Below are 15,757 nucleotides of genomic sequence, written 5' to 3'. Positions count from 1 at the left end.
GTCTATTTTCCCTGATTGTCTTCCCTCCATCCTCAATGCGAAGAGCTCACTTTTTAAAGTTTCTAGGACATTAGTACTGTGGCCCTTTTACAATATAGATGTTCCTCTCCTTCGAGATCTGCTCTGTCCAATAAGAAATCCCTTTGTCATAGGTGACTTTGAATTCATTAAAAATTTAAAATTTAGTTCTTTAATCACACCATCCACACAGAAATACTCAACAGCCACATTGGGACTGGTTAGTATCCATATAGCACACTTGGTCAACGTACATACACATCATTTCCTAAAGTTCTGTTCCGTATCACTGTTCCAGAACAGTGGTGGCTGACAGCCCGGAGCCCGGAAAGCGGGCTGTTTACCTTACAATTTACGATTCAAATCCTCTCTCTCCCCCTTACATTCAATGCTTTTTTAAAAGTTTGTCACCTTTGGTTATTTTTCATTCATGGGGTACAGTGCTTGAATGATTTTTATTCTTATTTTTATAAGTATAAACTCAGGATTAGACATTTAATTCTCATTTTAAGACCTTTATGAACATCTTGGGTTTTCTTTTCATATGAACTTTAGTACAGTTTTAAAGCAACATTTTTAGACAGTCATCTTTAAAATGTTACTCTGATGAATGATCACGGTGTTTGTTTAGATTAAGCATATTCAACAGAGTGACTTACATCTCTTCCTTCTTCTTCAGTCTCTTATATCTTACATTTGCCAACGTGTTTTTTCTGAGCAACTCAGCATGTGTTTTCCAAATACGGACAGTGTTCACTTAGGGTGTTTCACCCTGCCGCCGTCATTTACTCCTGCATTCTTACTTACGCCACGCACACAGACATACTGACATAATTTTGAATAAACAACAAAAATAATGGAAAGACCAAAAAGGTTCTCTGTTGCTGCCGGCACATTTACAGTGAGTGGAAGTGCTCAGATGCAGGAGCATTCCAGGTCAGCTTGCCAAGAACCTGCCTCTCATTTGTCCCCGAAGTGTCCGCATGTGTGCAGTCAGGGACCCTTTGTCAAAATATTCCGTAGCCCTAAGGGTGATTCTCCTTCTTTTCTTATTTGTTGCAATAAAAGTAAACTGGATTATAAGTAAATACTAAGTTTTCATAATATGAAATATTACCCTGTTGCTCTGTTCAATTCATGGTCTATGATATGAAGCTATACTGTCTACATTACATAGAAATACCTGTTATAGTTAGTAATTGCAATTATAGTAATTATTCTGAAAGAGTGGCTATCAGATCAGAATGGAAGAGTAAGTGAGTAGCCCCTTAATGTTTTTAAAGACAATTTGAATTTAGAGTTTGAAAGCACCCTAGAAACCCCTTATGTTTTTACACAAGACAGAACTTAGATTATGCCTTTACTCATGGTGACAGACCTAGATAACGATTTTAAAATATATACATTTTACTCCATATAATAGGTTCCTATGCAATTCACATAGTATTCATAGTTTATACATCTCCACAGAAATACAGTGAACAAGTGTGAATTCAAAGACGCTTAAGAGAGCAAGAGTCAAGTGACTTTATCTCTCAGTAATCGTAAGGGTGTGTTTTTTTTGTTTCAAACAGGGCTAATTATTGTACCTAGCTCAAGTGTTTGCTTTGAAGTTTTAAAAAGTAATGCATGGCCGAAACCGGTTTGGCTCAGTGGATAGAGCGTCGGCCTGCGGACTCAAGGGTCCCAGGTTCGATTCCGGTCAGGGGCATGTACCTTGGTTGCGGGCACATCCCCAGTAGGGGGTGTGGTGTGCAAGAGGCAGCTGATCGATGTTTCTAACTCTCTATCCCTCTCTCTTCCTCTCTGTAAAAAAATCAATAAAATATATTAAAAAAAAGAAAAGTAATGCATGGTACTAATACATGCTACAATGTGGTTGGACCTGGAAAATACTGTGAAGAGTAAAAGGACCAGACACAAAGACCACCACATTTTGGATGATGGAAGCCTGACCCAAAGACCACATTTGGAGAAACGTCCAGAACAGGCAAACCAGAGGCAGACAGTGGATTTTGGTCGCCAGGGCTGAGGAGAAAAGGGGATTGGGTCTGCCTGCTCGCGGGTACACAGTTTCTTTTCGGGGTGATGAAAATATTCTGAAATTAGATAGTGGGGTTGGTTGCACACCTTTGTGGATATGCTTAAAACGACGAAATTACACACTTGAAACGGATGGATTTTATGGTGTGCAAATTACACCTCAATAAGAAAACAGAAAGCAGTCACTCATGTAAAGCATTTAGCAGGTGCCTGACATAGAATAAGCTCGCCATTAAGATCAGCTGGCTGCTACTGTTAGGAATGATGGGTGAATTTTAGGAAGATAATATTGGTCGGTAAATTAATAAATAGAAATAATGAAGAAATATATTACAGAAGTATTGAAATCCTAGTTATCGAAGTTAAATATCTTCACTTTTCCTAATCCATTCTTTAAGTAATAAATAATATTTCTTGAAAAACTCTACATTTAATCTGTATATATTCTGTGCAAAACCCAACTGACTCACCAATCTGCAACTATTTTTATTATGAATGATTAAAAAGGAAGAATATGAGCAAGGCTAGAGAAGTTGTATTTCTCCACAGCTGGAATGCAATCTTGCTTTGAGCATTCAACTATGAAGAGTGTCATTTTGAATTCTTTCCTACTTTATTTTCTGCAATGGAAAGATACAGAAATTAAATTTCAAGGAAATTATTTCAGCCTGCAAGAATTAAAAATATTCCTGTTGGTCTTTAAAAGTTCATACTTTACTCTGAGCTCATGTACAGTATTTTAGTCATAATTACATGTGCATTACTGTTATATAATGAATCATTTGAGGACTTTGAGGTTAACTATTACTTGACATTTTTCACACATGTAGGTAAGATTTCCCCTTGGAAGTTTTTATAAACTTAAAAAACCTATTTATCACTAATTTTATTTTTTTATAACCTTTGATATTTAAAAGAGAGAAAACAAAGCTTTTAGTATTGCCTTTGAAAACAAGAAAGCAAGCTATAAGGAGGTTGGGGCACTTAATATTTGACAAATGAAAGCTTCAGAGCATTTGAGAATTTTAAATATATAATTCTTGGTCCCTTCGGTAACTTTTTCAGTCTATTAGAGGTATTTCCAGAAAAGTGATCATTTTTATAATTGCTTTCATGCCATGACATGTATTCTTGCTGTCACCAGCGGGATTAAATTACTGTTCGGTTCTTTCCATTTTGTGATATTATATATATGGTCTATTTTAATTGGAATGTTTAATATCAGTAGAGTAGGGATATGTTTTCATTAAAATTTGTAAAAGATTCCAGAAGAATAATTATTATTTATTAGTGGGGCCTCTGAAATTCACTTAAAAAAGTGCATTTTGGGGTTCTATATTTATACCAGTAGAGGGCACTGTACACCTATGAAAGCAACCCCAGTGCTGCCATCTGGTGATGAGCTGGTTGTCCTAGATGTAGTATTCAGCGTTGGTATTTCTAGGAATTTAACCACAATCCTCCCCACCTCAAAGTCGCTTGCCTGTCATCATCTAAGAGATAGTTGCTTCTTTTTATTCATGATTGGAGTACATCCTGGTGCTGTTTAGTGGGGTCCTGGCACACCTTCCCATACTATAGGTGCATGAGTTGAAGCTCCAGAAATTATGATTTCACACACACACAAAGATCATAGAATCTCAGGAGTATGAAGGAACTTTAACATTCATTAGATCCAGCATCTATTATTTTAACATTTAATTTGCTAATCTGAAATAGTCTCAAAGGAATTCTTTTCAGAACAGTCATCTGCTAATTAACAGTATAGAATCTTACTTATAAAAACTGCTTATATCTTTACCCCATTATGGTGTTCATATTACACAGTGTTTCTTTTTTAGAGTAGATCAACAAAATATTTCATAGGAGAATATTGTTTTAGGAAGTTATTTCCACAGATATCTCTGCTGATATTAACAACAGAGTATTCAAGAGCTAAACAAATGCTAATTTTATTATAAAACTGTAATGGTACGCTTGCCAGATAGTCAAAGCAACCTGTACATCTCTAGCTTTGTACAATGATCCAAGTTACTTTTAAAAAAAAAAAAATTCAAGTTACTCTTAAAGTGGATGCCAAAGGATACAGGAAAGCTGTGAAAGGCGCACCAGGTGGGCACCAGAGCACACGTTTACAGACCAGTGTGCTTGGGCCTCCGTCTGTAGAATGAGAGCATAGTGCTGGGTGCTCGGCAGGCTCCTTCAGTGCCGACTCCATCCTCCGTGGGCAATGCGCACCGCAGCGGCCCACAGCTCGGGTCCTGGAGGGAGGGCTCGATTGAAATCACAGCGCTGCTCCGTAGTAGGTCTGAGGTCCTCTTGTAGTTAGTTACTCTCCCTGCGCCTCAGTTTTTTCCTCCCTAACACGGGATGGAGAACCACCTGCAGTGTGCAGTAATTAAGTTCCTAGACATCAAGTATTTGGAATAGCACCTAGCATTTAGTAAATAAAAATGACCAAGCGCCTGTTATCACACACCTTCATTTTTTTCTTATTACCCATGCTGGGATATGGTAGCTGAATTCTTAGACCTTATTCTGCTCTGGACTGCTCCCTGCAGATTAAAATAGAGTTTATTCTGTGTTTTCTCTAATTAACCCTCGAATAGTGGTCTCTATATCTAAATGTATATATAATTTTTAATGATGAAAGCCTTTTCCTTCTTTTGTTTTGTTAAAGTTCTCATTAATTCAATAAGTTTCCTTCCTTTGATCTAATATTTTGCTCTGGAGTTTTTCCTATGGAGTATATTGTGTGTGTGTGTGTGTGTGTGTGTGTGTGTGTGTGTGTGTGTGTGTGAATCCTCACCCGAGGATATTTTTCCAATGAGTGTTAGAGAAAGTGGGAGGGAGGGAGAGAGACAGAGAGAGAAACATCCATGTGAGAGAGACACATCCATTGGTTGCCTTCCACATGTGCCCCGACCAGGGCCTGGGATTGAGCCTGCAATCAAAGTACATGCCCTTGACCAGAATCGAGCCCGGGACCCTTCAGTCCTCAGGCCGACGCTCTATCCACTGAGCTAAACTGGCTAGAGCTCTGTTGCTATTTTTAATGACTCCTATTGACACTATTTTTTTTTTGCATTTAAATGTCCTACTTTCAGCAAAAATCACAAGTTTTTTTTAAAACAGAACTTCTCTAACAAAATGTATTACAGTATTTCATATTGAAAATCTGTTATGTCATTTATAAGGCATTTGTATGCAATCCAGTTAAAATATTTAAAACAGTTATCTGGCCATTTATATAAAAGGTCTCTCTATTAACTTTCAAACTCTATATAATAAAAGTTTGTTACCCACATGCCATGTCTGAGGGAAGGAAACCAATATCTGGCACTTTAGCTATAAAGGCACATTTTTGAAGGTATGGATTTGGTGTTGAAAGGTGAGACTAGTAAATACTTTACATTTTTATTTTCACTATATACTTTTATACTTCACTTCCCTCACCGGTTATCCACACAGCCATGGCCTCTTGGCAGGTGGGATAAAGCAGTTATAATGAGACATTTGGGTTCCGGTTTGCCACAGTCCACTACAGGTATATGAACTGGGGTCAGGGTGGGGGCGATTATTATCCAAGTGTGTTGTCTAATAAACATCTGGCATTTCTTAAGGGAGGGTGGGAGGGACTCCCTAGACTAGGTAGAGACCATAAACTAGAATGTCTTTCCCATTGACTTAGGAGCTGTGCATTTCTTAGGCAAAAGGTGTTAAATAAAATGTTGACTGAGATATTCCCTAGAAGACTATGCCTTATTAACACTCAGATACCCGCACTCAGAATTTTAAACTAGTCATGAATGTATAGGCCCTCCCCACCACAAAACAACAACACAAAAATACACACACACACACACACACACACACACACACACACACACACACCATCCCTGGTACAATACTGGCTCTTTTCTTATATGCAACTGCATCTCAGCTGTTCCGTAAGTTGGCCCGCAGAGGAGGCCTTTCTGCGCATTTCTCCCTGTTCCATTAGCATCTCTCCTGTGTGATGAATTCAGAATGTTGAGTTAATTTCGTTTATCCAGATGGCCTAATGGCTAGGGGACAGGGGACTTTTACTGGAATATATTACCATCTATTTCACCAGTCTAAGTTACAGGCTTGTTTTGTTTTTAAGATAAAAATAATCATTGCTTTTCAATGCTTCCCATGCATTTTATAAGCTCAATAAATAAGACTTGGAGTTGAAATAGAGATTTCCTAAGTTTTCACAGCGACATTGTGTCGAGATAGGTTTCTTCAGTAATTGTTTATGAAGGCTCAGGAAAGGGCCAAGATCACCTTCCAGATTTATTTTATTTTATTTTATTTTTTTTGTATTATACCCTCCTCCTTCTGCTCAGACCATTTCCCCGTGTAAAATTGGACCCTTCAGTCCGCAGGCCAACGCTCTATCCACTGAGGCAAACTGGCTAGGGTGAGAGCCAAATTTTTTAAACGTAAACTTCTTCTAACGCCACTTCTTCAAAATAGACTCGCCCAGGCCGTGGTATTGTGTGGAAGAGCCACACTCAAGGGGCCAAAGAGCCGCATGTGGCTCGCGAGCCGCAGTTTGCCGACCACGGCACTGGGGAAATGCTGTAGCGGATAAGGTCTTAGAATGGGTCTTTATGTGTATCTGTAAAAGGCTCAAAGTTTGGTCCCAAACTTCCTATCAGTGACACCCTTAAAATCACAGCCTGGGTTTATGGAAAACTTCATTTCCTAGCTGAGTAGACATCTCCACTTTCCACATACACATACTCCCAAGATAACAAATAAGCAAAATCCAATTTCAAAAAAAAAAAAAAAGAATTTTAAACTGGGGCATTGGGATAATGTATGGGTGAAGACCATAACTTTGGAGCCAACCTTCTGTCTGTGGTATTGGGCAAGTTACTCAGTCTCTCTGTTTCTTCATCTGTTTAATAAGGGTTTCTCACAGCCCTCAGCAGTGCACGTGACATTTAGAACAGAACCGGCATATGGTCAGCACTTCATTCATCATTATCTAGGCCCTAGAGAAAAAGACTTTGAGACCGTAGACCTTGGGAGAATACTCATTCTCAAGAGAAAATGACTTAGAAAATATATGGTAATGAAGGGAGTATCTTCAGGTTTAAAGTCTCCCTCTCTTTTTAACAACACTGGACTTTCAGGAAAGCATGCACTTTACAAGATATGTGTGTGGTGATGTGCTGCTTATGGGAGGAAGCCCCTGCCATCTCCTTTATTCACAAACAGCATTATTGGGCATAAACATGTGAGAAAGTATAGAGAGGGAAAGGCAACCCTTCGAGAAATAGCCCAGCATGCAGGGCCGGATGGGCATCGTCACGGGCCTTACGCATAGCTCCCCTCAGAGGTGGACAGGGCTCCTTGGCGGAGGGGGAGGGACGCCCTGTGCTGGGGAAGCCAACATGCCTTCAGAGAACTGGCTCTAGCGGGGTGGTGACCAGGGAGTGAGTGAGTGACCAGCTCCCCGCCAGCCCCAGGTCACCAGGTCACCGGGAGCCAGCTGGGAGCCAGCCACTGGGAGGCTGAGTCTGGAGGCACAAATTCCATTGGAGGGAGATGCCTGAACAAATCAGCCTTGGGACTTAGCAACGTTATGGGTCACAGATCAAAGAAAATTAGAGCCAGAGGCACTTGGGGATTATCTGGCCGGTGAAGAAGAACGGGTGTGTCCAGCCGGGAGAGGAGGAGGGGATTTGAAAGGCATGGTTAACGCGCTTTGTTTCCTAATGCGGATTACACTCCCGAGCCCCTTGGTGGAGGGCTGGATGTGGAATCCGATCCTGTGCAGAGATGGCCAGGGGCTTGGGTTGGCTGCAGCGGGGAGATGGTGACAGCCCATCTCGGCCACGGCTGAAAAGGCGTGCAGAGTGTGCGTCATATGACGTCACGGTCAGATTCCTTGGAAGTTTGAGGAAACTAAAAGAAACACTTGTAAATGAATGGCATGCTTGTTGCTCTGCTGGAAACCTTGTGCTTAGTCTCTGGGGATTGAAGATAAAACAGAATTCCCTCAGGCTCCCTTTAAGTGGATTAACTGAAGAGAAAAGAGGCAGTAGAGATAGAGTTGCCAAGTTTTGCAAATGAAAATATAGGACATCCAGTTGAATCTGAATTTCAGATAAACAATGAGTGGCCTTTTAAAATAGAAGTCTGTCTGAAACTCAAACTTACCTGGGTGTCCTGTATTTTCTCTCTGCGTTCAGTCCTCATCCATTAGAAGCCTCTTAGCTTCTCGGTAGATAGCGCCAAGACACTGGCTGATGGCTCGGTCTCCTAGAACGTGTAGGGCTTTCACCAGTGGCCTTGGTCTCCGTGGACTTCTCTAGATGCCTAGAAATGATGTCTCACTCTCTCCTTCCTCCTCCCACCTTCCTCCTCCTCCTCATCCCCAGAATAGGGGATTGTGGGAACAAGCACTCGAGGGCATGGTTGAGCATTGTGTGATTGTCGGTGTTGTTGTAGAATACTAGTAACGATTAGTTATTCCACACCGAGTACCTGATATCCCACACCCTTTACATACATTGTTTTTTCTGTGGAAATAGGCACCAGTGTCCTTCACAGACGAAACCAGGCAGGTTAGCCCAGTTATGTAGATAATGTGAGCAGAAGGCGGGTTCTACCCCAGGCGTGTCTGGTGATAAACCCTGTGTTCTTAACACCCTCTCTGTGGTTTGGATCAAGGTCGGTAGCCAACTCCGTGACAGAAAGTTCCTGCGAGCTTATCTTTTTTCCTTCCCTGTCTATGATGTGACATTCACCACAGAGCCATGTCCGGATGCTCTGTCACTTCAGATTTAGAGTTTGTTCGCTGTGTTTGCCTAAAACACTATTTTATCTTGCTAATTAAAATAGGGCGCTTTGATCCCTTCAGAAATAGTTAGGTTTCCTCCTCGCATTTGTAGAGTTCGGGGTGAGAAAAGGGAATTCACGTCGGCATTACGTGTCACAGCCCAGGGGGAGGCCCGCGGGGTGCAGAATCTTGATGGTCTGAGCTCGGCGTTGATCTGTCCACTAGACACAGCTTTGAAGATGTTATAGCAAGTTAAAGCACGGAAATCTATTGTTGAAAGACATTCAATCAAACAAATTAAATTTAGGGCTATTCTAGGATTGCGCCCTCTTTCCCATCTGATTTCACTTCTGACATGTTCTTACCTATAAAGATTTTAGAAAGGTGACAATTTTGGTCGACTGTGAGATGTAAACATTTTTATTCACGATCATCAATTTAAGTTTGACAGAAGGAATGTCAACCTTAATGTGATCAGTACCTACCCAGTGAGATTTAAACCTAGAAAGTGGTGTTTTCCGAGTGATTAGAGGGTAAGTTTGGCCCCGTTGAATTTGAAGGGAGATTGTAGTTACAGGAATGGGAGACTCCTGTCACCTGGTCAGCGTTCACCACGCAGGCCCACCCACCACACTTGGAGAATTTGGTCTCCGCGACTCCGTTAGAAGCCCGAGAGCGGCGTGTGCTCTGGGTCCCATGAGGCCTTGTCTTTGTCCTCGTTCTCATTTTTTAAGCTGTATTTGACAGCTGCATGTGACATTTGGGAAATTGTTTTCAAAATTGTATTTGGGTTTTAGTAGCTGGTTTAAATGTGTAAGAAAACCACATTAATTTTTTTTTTTAAGTTGAAGGCATATGCATTTAATATCTTTTAAATCAGGGATAAAGTGGGTGAGTAATGGCCAAAGGGACCAATTTTGTTAAGTATCTTGATAGCATTTTGGGCTAAGGGGCCTGGAAAATACCCAAATGCAATTCAATACAGTACTTCAATATAAACTCACACTGTAACCATGAATAGCTGTAAACTTGAATTCTAGGTAAGAAATTAAAGGCATGTGCAGTATTGGCTATCATTTTTGCAGAACCTGCTTACATGTGGATTGTTAAGGAGGATTCTGTGAGGCAGTAGTAAATCACTCATGACAAATGACCAGGAGACATTAATGATAGCCGTCCATGTAGGAATTCCACCACAGGCATGTGCTGATGATTTAATCATTGTGTTTGCCACGGTCAGAAGTGTTTGCTCTTAATCACAGTGCTAGGTAATTCCCGTGGACTGATTATTGTAGACTCCTTTGTCGTTTTGGGAAACTTTTGGAGCCAGCTTTTCTCAGCTGGGTTACTGATACCCATGAGGCAAGTTTTAGATATCCCTGGTTCCCAGCTGTTGACCTCTGGTGCTCAGCAGAATGCCCGACCATGCCTCGCTCCCAGTAACCATTTGTTGAAGTGAAATCAATGGCCCCGTTGGGGTATTCATATTTATTATATCTAACCAGAAAGCAAACTATCTTCTCTTCATTTCACTTTATATGTTCCCCTTATTGTTCATTAATGTGGAATAGAAAATTTGAGGTACTAAGATATTTCAGTGGACAACCAAGATAGATAACATTTTTAGAAATATCTATAAATTCAGTTGTAAGTAAAGAGGGCCCCCCCCCCCACCTCAAAAAGCATGTGAAACATACTCACCTCTTCGTACACAGACACCTATAACAATGAGAGGATGATATAAGAGACCTGGTAAAAAACAACAGCATATGTCCGAGCCTCAGTTCATGCCTGTTGTCCCAGTACAATTGTGACTGTTGGTTTTCATCCTTGAAAGTGTTTTTCCACGGACAGTAAATTACATGGCCATCAAACGTTTACCAGTAACTAGTGAAGTCAGATGAATACAACACAGTTGTCACAAGTCGTACAATACACATGAAATTTGAGTGGATTAGAGAAGAGACTGGGGGTTGTCAAAATTTGACAGTTAGCCTACAATTCTGACGTGGTAGGCAAAACCAGCAACTTTCTGGTGTGTGTGTGAGGAGGATTGGTGCCCCCAGAATGGCTTGTAACCTTGAGTGAGACATTGACTGCAACCAACATTTGTTGAGTGCCTACTGTGTGCCCGGTGCCATGCGCAGCGATGGGGTACAACAGGGGACAGGAGAGAGCTGGCTCTCAGCGCTACAGGAATTACCAGTCCATCTTTCTGTCCAAGCCACATCACAGATCGCGGTAAAGCCTTCCTTTTGCTTCGCGACCAAAGATGTAGGCTCTGTGTCTGAAGTCTGCGCCTTCTCTCCAGCCTCACACGCTAACGTGCTTCTTTATGGATCACGTGTCCCGTGCGGGGTTCCTGTGTGGGAGCAGCTGTAAGGACTTGTGGTTCACGGGGTGAGCTCTGCATGGGTCGTGCCTGAGCCCCGCTTACTGACAGTGCCTTCCGAGAGACCGTCAGAATGTCCGCTGTTGATGATTTATTTCTGCAACCACGCACATCATCGGGTATTTACAAGGAGTGCTGCCTTTTTGAAAGCCACTTACCCAGCACCCCTCGTTGTTCGTAAACAGCTTGGTGAAAACCAGGACGTGCCGATCAGCGCTCCGGTGTGGCCGGGGCGGCTGGGACAAGGTCTGTTTGGGAGGAGCACCTGGGCCAGGGCGTTGTTCAGGGTGGATGTGGGCAGACAGGCGGGTCCCGGGTCTTGTCAGAGCCATCAGCCCCCCAGGCGTTGGTGGGTGTTCTGTGTGTGTTTGGAGCAGATTGAGGGGCATGGTCTGCGGGTCCAGCTTAAAGGAGAAGCCCGTGGATTCACCAGGGAATGAACTCGGGTTCGGATCTCAGCCCTGCTCGGAGAGTCTTGGTCGTCGGGGGTTCCAGCCCCCATGATAAGAGAGGAAGCTGACAGGGTATCCTGGGAGAGCGAGAAAGTCCACCAGCTAGTCCAGCAGCCAGCCCGGTGTCTGGTATGGAGGCAGCAGCAGTAAGCAGTAGCCACTGGTAGCTTTTCCATTGAGAGATAAAACGGAAAACGTCCTCAAGAGCAAAAATAACAGCCACAGGCCTCATGTCTCACTGTGTCCAGATGCTCCCTTGCAGACGGAGTGGGATTTATGCTCCATGTGTCATCGTGGTCCTAAAAGATGACCTTATGTGGAATATCCCACTTGTCAGTGTTGTGGATAACAGATTCCTCGATGATTGTAGACAGCAAGTCATCTGTTCTCGTTCCAAGCCAGTGCTTAGGTGTAAACACAACTGGAAATGCACATTTAACTGTGAAGCCTGATTTTTTTCTTTTCTGGTGGATTTTCAGGAAACCAGCTTTTCTTTTTTTATTTAGGCACTAGTGGCCCGATGCACGAAATTGTGCAAGGGGCTCAGCTCTCACAGCCGCGGTGGCTTGCCTCGGCTCTTGCAGCCCCGGCTTCGTCCGGAGGGACATCCGGAAGGTCGTTCGGCTGTCCAGTCTAATTAGCATATTACGCTTTTATTATTAAAGATAGGAGGGACGTGGCTGTGGCCTTGGCTCTTTTGAGTATGTAGGACGCTGAGTACCATTCTTTCTTCTCTCACTACCAAGTGGCTTTCGGAATGTGCACTACTTGATTGTTTTTTTCATTTGCAAACACTTTGAAGTTCTTCCAGCGTAATTAAGAAAGTTTATTTCTGCTGAGTAAAAACAGTAGCAAGTCTGCTTTACTTGAAACTAAGTGCAGCCCGGCCGGTGTGGCTCAGTGGTTGAGCGTTGACCTATAGACCAGGCGGTCATGGTTCCATTCCCAGTCAGGGCACATGCCCAGGTTTTGAATTCGATTCCCCAGTGTGGGGCATGTGGGAGGCAGCCAATCAATGATTCTCTCTCATCATTGATGTTTTTATCTCTCTCTCCCTATTCCTTCCTCCCTGAAATCAATAAAAAATATATATATATTTTTAAAAAGAAACTAAGTGCAAAGTTGGTTTCATATAAAACGGGCATGATTCTGTCATGCTAAAACAGGGGCCTTTGAGGTCGACCTGATTCGAATCCCGTGCCTGCCGTGGGTTGGCATTGAGATGACAGGGAAGACACTCCTGGGCTAAGCCCGATGTCCCCTGTGTGGGATGGGCATGCCCCAGCCAGCGCATTCCTCAGACTTCCCAGAGTGCTGTGGGGGATGCAGGAGGCCTGGCTGTCAGTCCAGCACAGGCCTGGTCTGTACTCAGTACTCACGGCTATTTTTATTTTCTTTAGATGTTTCTTTTGAAGCCTATAGACTTAAAAACCTCTGTAAGTAACATCGTAGGAGCCACTCTCCCACCCTCCCCAGGTGCCTGCTCGCAGGGCAGGGCAGGGCAGGGCGTGCCTGCAGGAATCCCTGCGGGTGCGGAGCCACGGCTGCCCCCACTGAGGGAGGGTGGGGGAGGGAACCACCTGCGGCCTGGGACGGTGAGGGGTCCTGCGGGGAAGCGGGGAGCATTCGGGAAAGATAGTGGGTGCTGGGGAAAGCGGACCCTTGACATTCCCTATTCCAGGGAAAGAGCTTGGTTTTTGTTTTGGAAGATGGTGAACACTGTAGCAAACTTTAATTCTCCCTAAAACATCACCTCTGACCGCCAGAAACCCTGTCTGGAAGCAGTCACGTTTCCCCCTTAAGTCTCTCAGCTCTCGCCTACAATTATCTGGGTGTGTATTCACTTTTGGTGTATGGCAGCCGTAGAGGGGTGTGTCCGCGTTGTGTGTATTCCTGTCTGAGGAGCGAACAGAAGGCATCGTGTGTGTGTTGGCTTTGATGGTTCTTCAAGAATCGAAATGGCAGTTGGGTGTGGGTTGCATTTCGACTTGTTCTCCCCCCCCCCTACTCTCCCCCTCCCCACCCCCACCCCCCACGTCCATGACCAGCAAGCTGCTGTTAGCGGCCGCCTTGCCTGTCTAGGCAGCACGCCCTCGCGGAAAAGCGCTTGGCGGCAAGCAGTTTATAGAAGACACGTTTTTGGAAAGCTCTGAGCATTCCTTCTATTCCCCCGAGGAAGTTCTCTTTAAAATTGCCCCCCTTCGTTATAGCTAGCTGGAAACATTCACCGCATACCCTCCCAAGTGCCCCGTTAGGGGGAAAGTCTATATGTCGCCGTATTTATGACGTGCAGGGAGCCCTGAATAAACGCACCCCTCCCTTTACAGGAAAACACGCCCTGCGGGGGAAACACTGGAGTACTGTGCGCGCTGGTGCTTGGGGTGGGAAGTCCCCCCCCCCCCCCCGCCCGTCTCTCTCAAAAATGGCGCTGCACCTCCCTTGGGAATGGAGCAGGGCACGAGGTATGCAGCTGGAGCCGAGAGCCAAAGGGTGAAGGGCAGGTGGTGCTGGGGTAGATGCTGCTAGAAGACATTGTAACTCCTACCCAGCCCGGCGACGGGCGAGGGCAGCGTGGGGGAGGGCGGACCAGCGTGGACGTGAGGGTTAGGATGGTCACTGGGGGCCTTACTGGCAGGACGGGAGCACACGATGCAATAAAGCCCAGAGTGAGGGACCGAGGCGGAGTGGCCGCGATGGGCTGGGCTAGTGCTGTTGGCCGCTTTGTACGTGGCCGTGTCACCTTCATGTTGTTCTAGGTCAGCGGTTCTAACCTTCCTGACGCCGCGACCCTGTATACAGTTCCTCGTGTTGTGATGACCCCCAACCATGAAATCATTGTCGTTGCTACTTCATAACTGTGATTTTGCTCCTGTTAATGAATCGTAATGTAAATACCTGTGTCGCGACCCACAGGTTGAGAACCGCTAGCAGGGTCGCCTAAGACCATCGGAAAACACAGATATTGACATTACGATTCATAACAGTAGCAAAATCACAGTTATGAAGTAGCAACGACAATGATTTCATGGTAGGGGGTCACCACCACACGAGGAACTGTATTAAAGGGTCGCGGCATTGGGAAGGTTGAGAACCGTGACCTAGAGGAAAAGGGAACGCGCATTATTCTGCTTGCTTTCCAGATAGTGTTTTAGCCGTGGTCCCTCTAGTTTGAGGCAAGGAGGTAGTATTTCATTTTAATTAGTTTCCTAGCCGTCAAAAACGGGGAAGTGGCATTCTTGGTAACAGCGGTCACACAGGTTCTGGATTGTCCCAGGGGCTGGGACAGGGTGCGGGGTACCTGAAGGCCGGGGTTCGGTTCCTGGCTCTGACTCCTGCCTCGTACCCTTCTCACCCCCGAGCCCGTTTCTCATCCAGAAAGAAGGCGCCGCGCACCTGTCCTGCGATCAGGGGGGAGACAGGTGACTGTGTTCCGGCGTCCGTGCTGGCGCGTGCTCTGTAAATGTCCCCTCCGCCACGGCGCTGTGATGAGCCCATTGTCGCCCGGGCTGTGAAACGTAGCAGCGTGTCAGCATTAAGCCTCTGGTGATGGCGTCCGTGTGACCAGGACAGAGCGGCCTTGGCTGCGGAAGGAAGACTCCGCCCGTCGTGGCGACCCAAGTAAAACGTTGTTCCTTCTGAGGGTTAGGGACTTAGGAGGAAGCCACTCCTTCAGGAAATGCCCGCAGACACGGCGTGCCCACTGCACCTCTCAGTGGATACTAGTCACACTGTCCCGGTAAGCACGCATCCCAACCTGGCGGTCAAAGGAGTGAAGCTGACGAATGCCCATCGGTACTGGTGTGGACAGTACCAGGGCTGGTCAAAATGATGAGCGTCTACCTCCCTCCCTGTGTCCAGCGTCACACAGGAGCTGTGAACCTCCGACCGTTGACTGTCCCGGAGACCAACTACCCAGTTCCCTGCAAGGGCTCCCCACCGGCCTTCCCAATGGCACGCGCTGTCCACGCTGCCGGTGCGGGGCTGCCTGGCTCTGCGTGTCCGGAAGACCTTCACTCCCTCGAGGTTAAAGCA

The 15,757-nt window shown here is 44.9% G+C and overlaps 1 protein-coding gene across 3 annotated transcripts in view; it reads left to right on the top strand.

Annotated features, from left to right (window-relative positions):
• The window catches only part of SCAF8 (SR-related CTD associated factor 8), a 138,182-nt gene that overhangs the window by 85,928 nt on the left and 36,497 nt on the right, over positions 1-15,757 (top strand). The window lies entirely within an intron of this gene.

This window comes from Cnephaeus nilssonii (assembly GCF_951640355.1).
Source record: "Cnephaeus nilssonii genome assembly, chromosome: 9".
Classification (NCBI taxonomy): domain Eukaryota; kingdom Metazoa; phylum Chordata; class Mammalia; order Chiroptera; family Vespertilionidae; genus Cnephaeus; species Cnephaeus nilssonii.
This window is presented reverse-complemented; position numbering and strand designations above follow the sequence as displayed.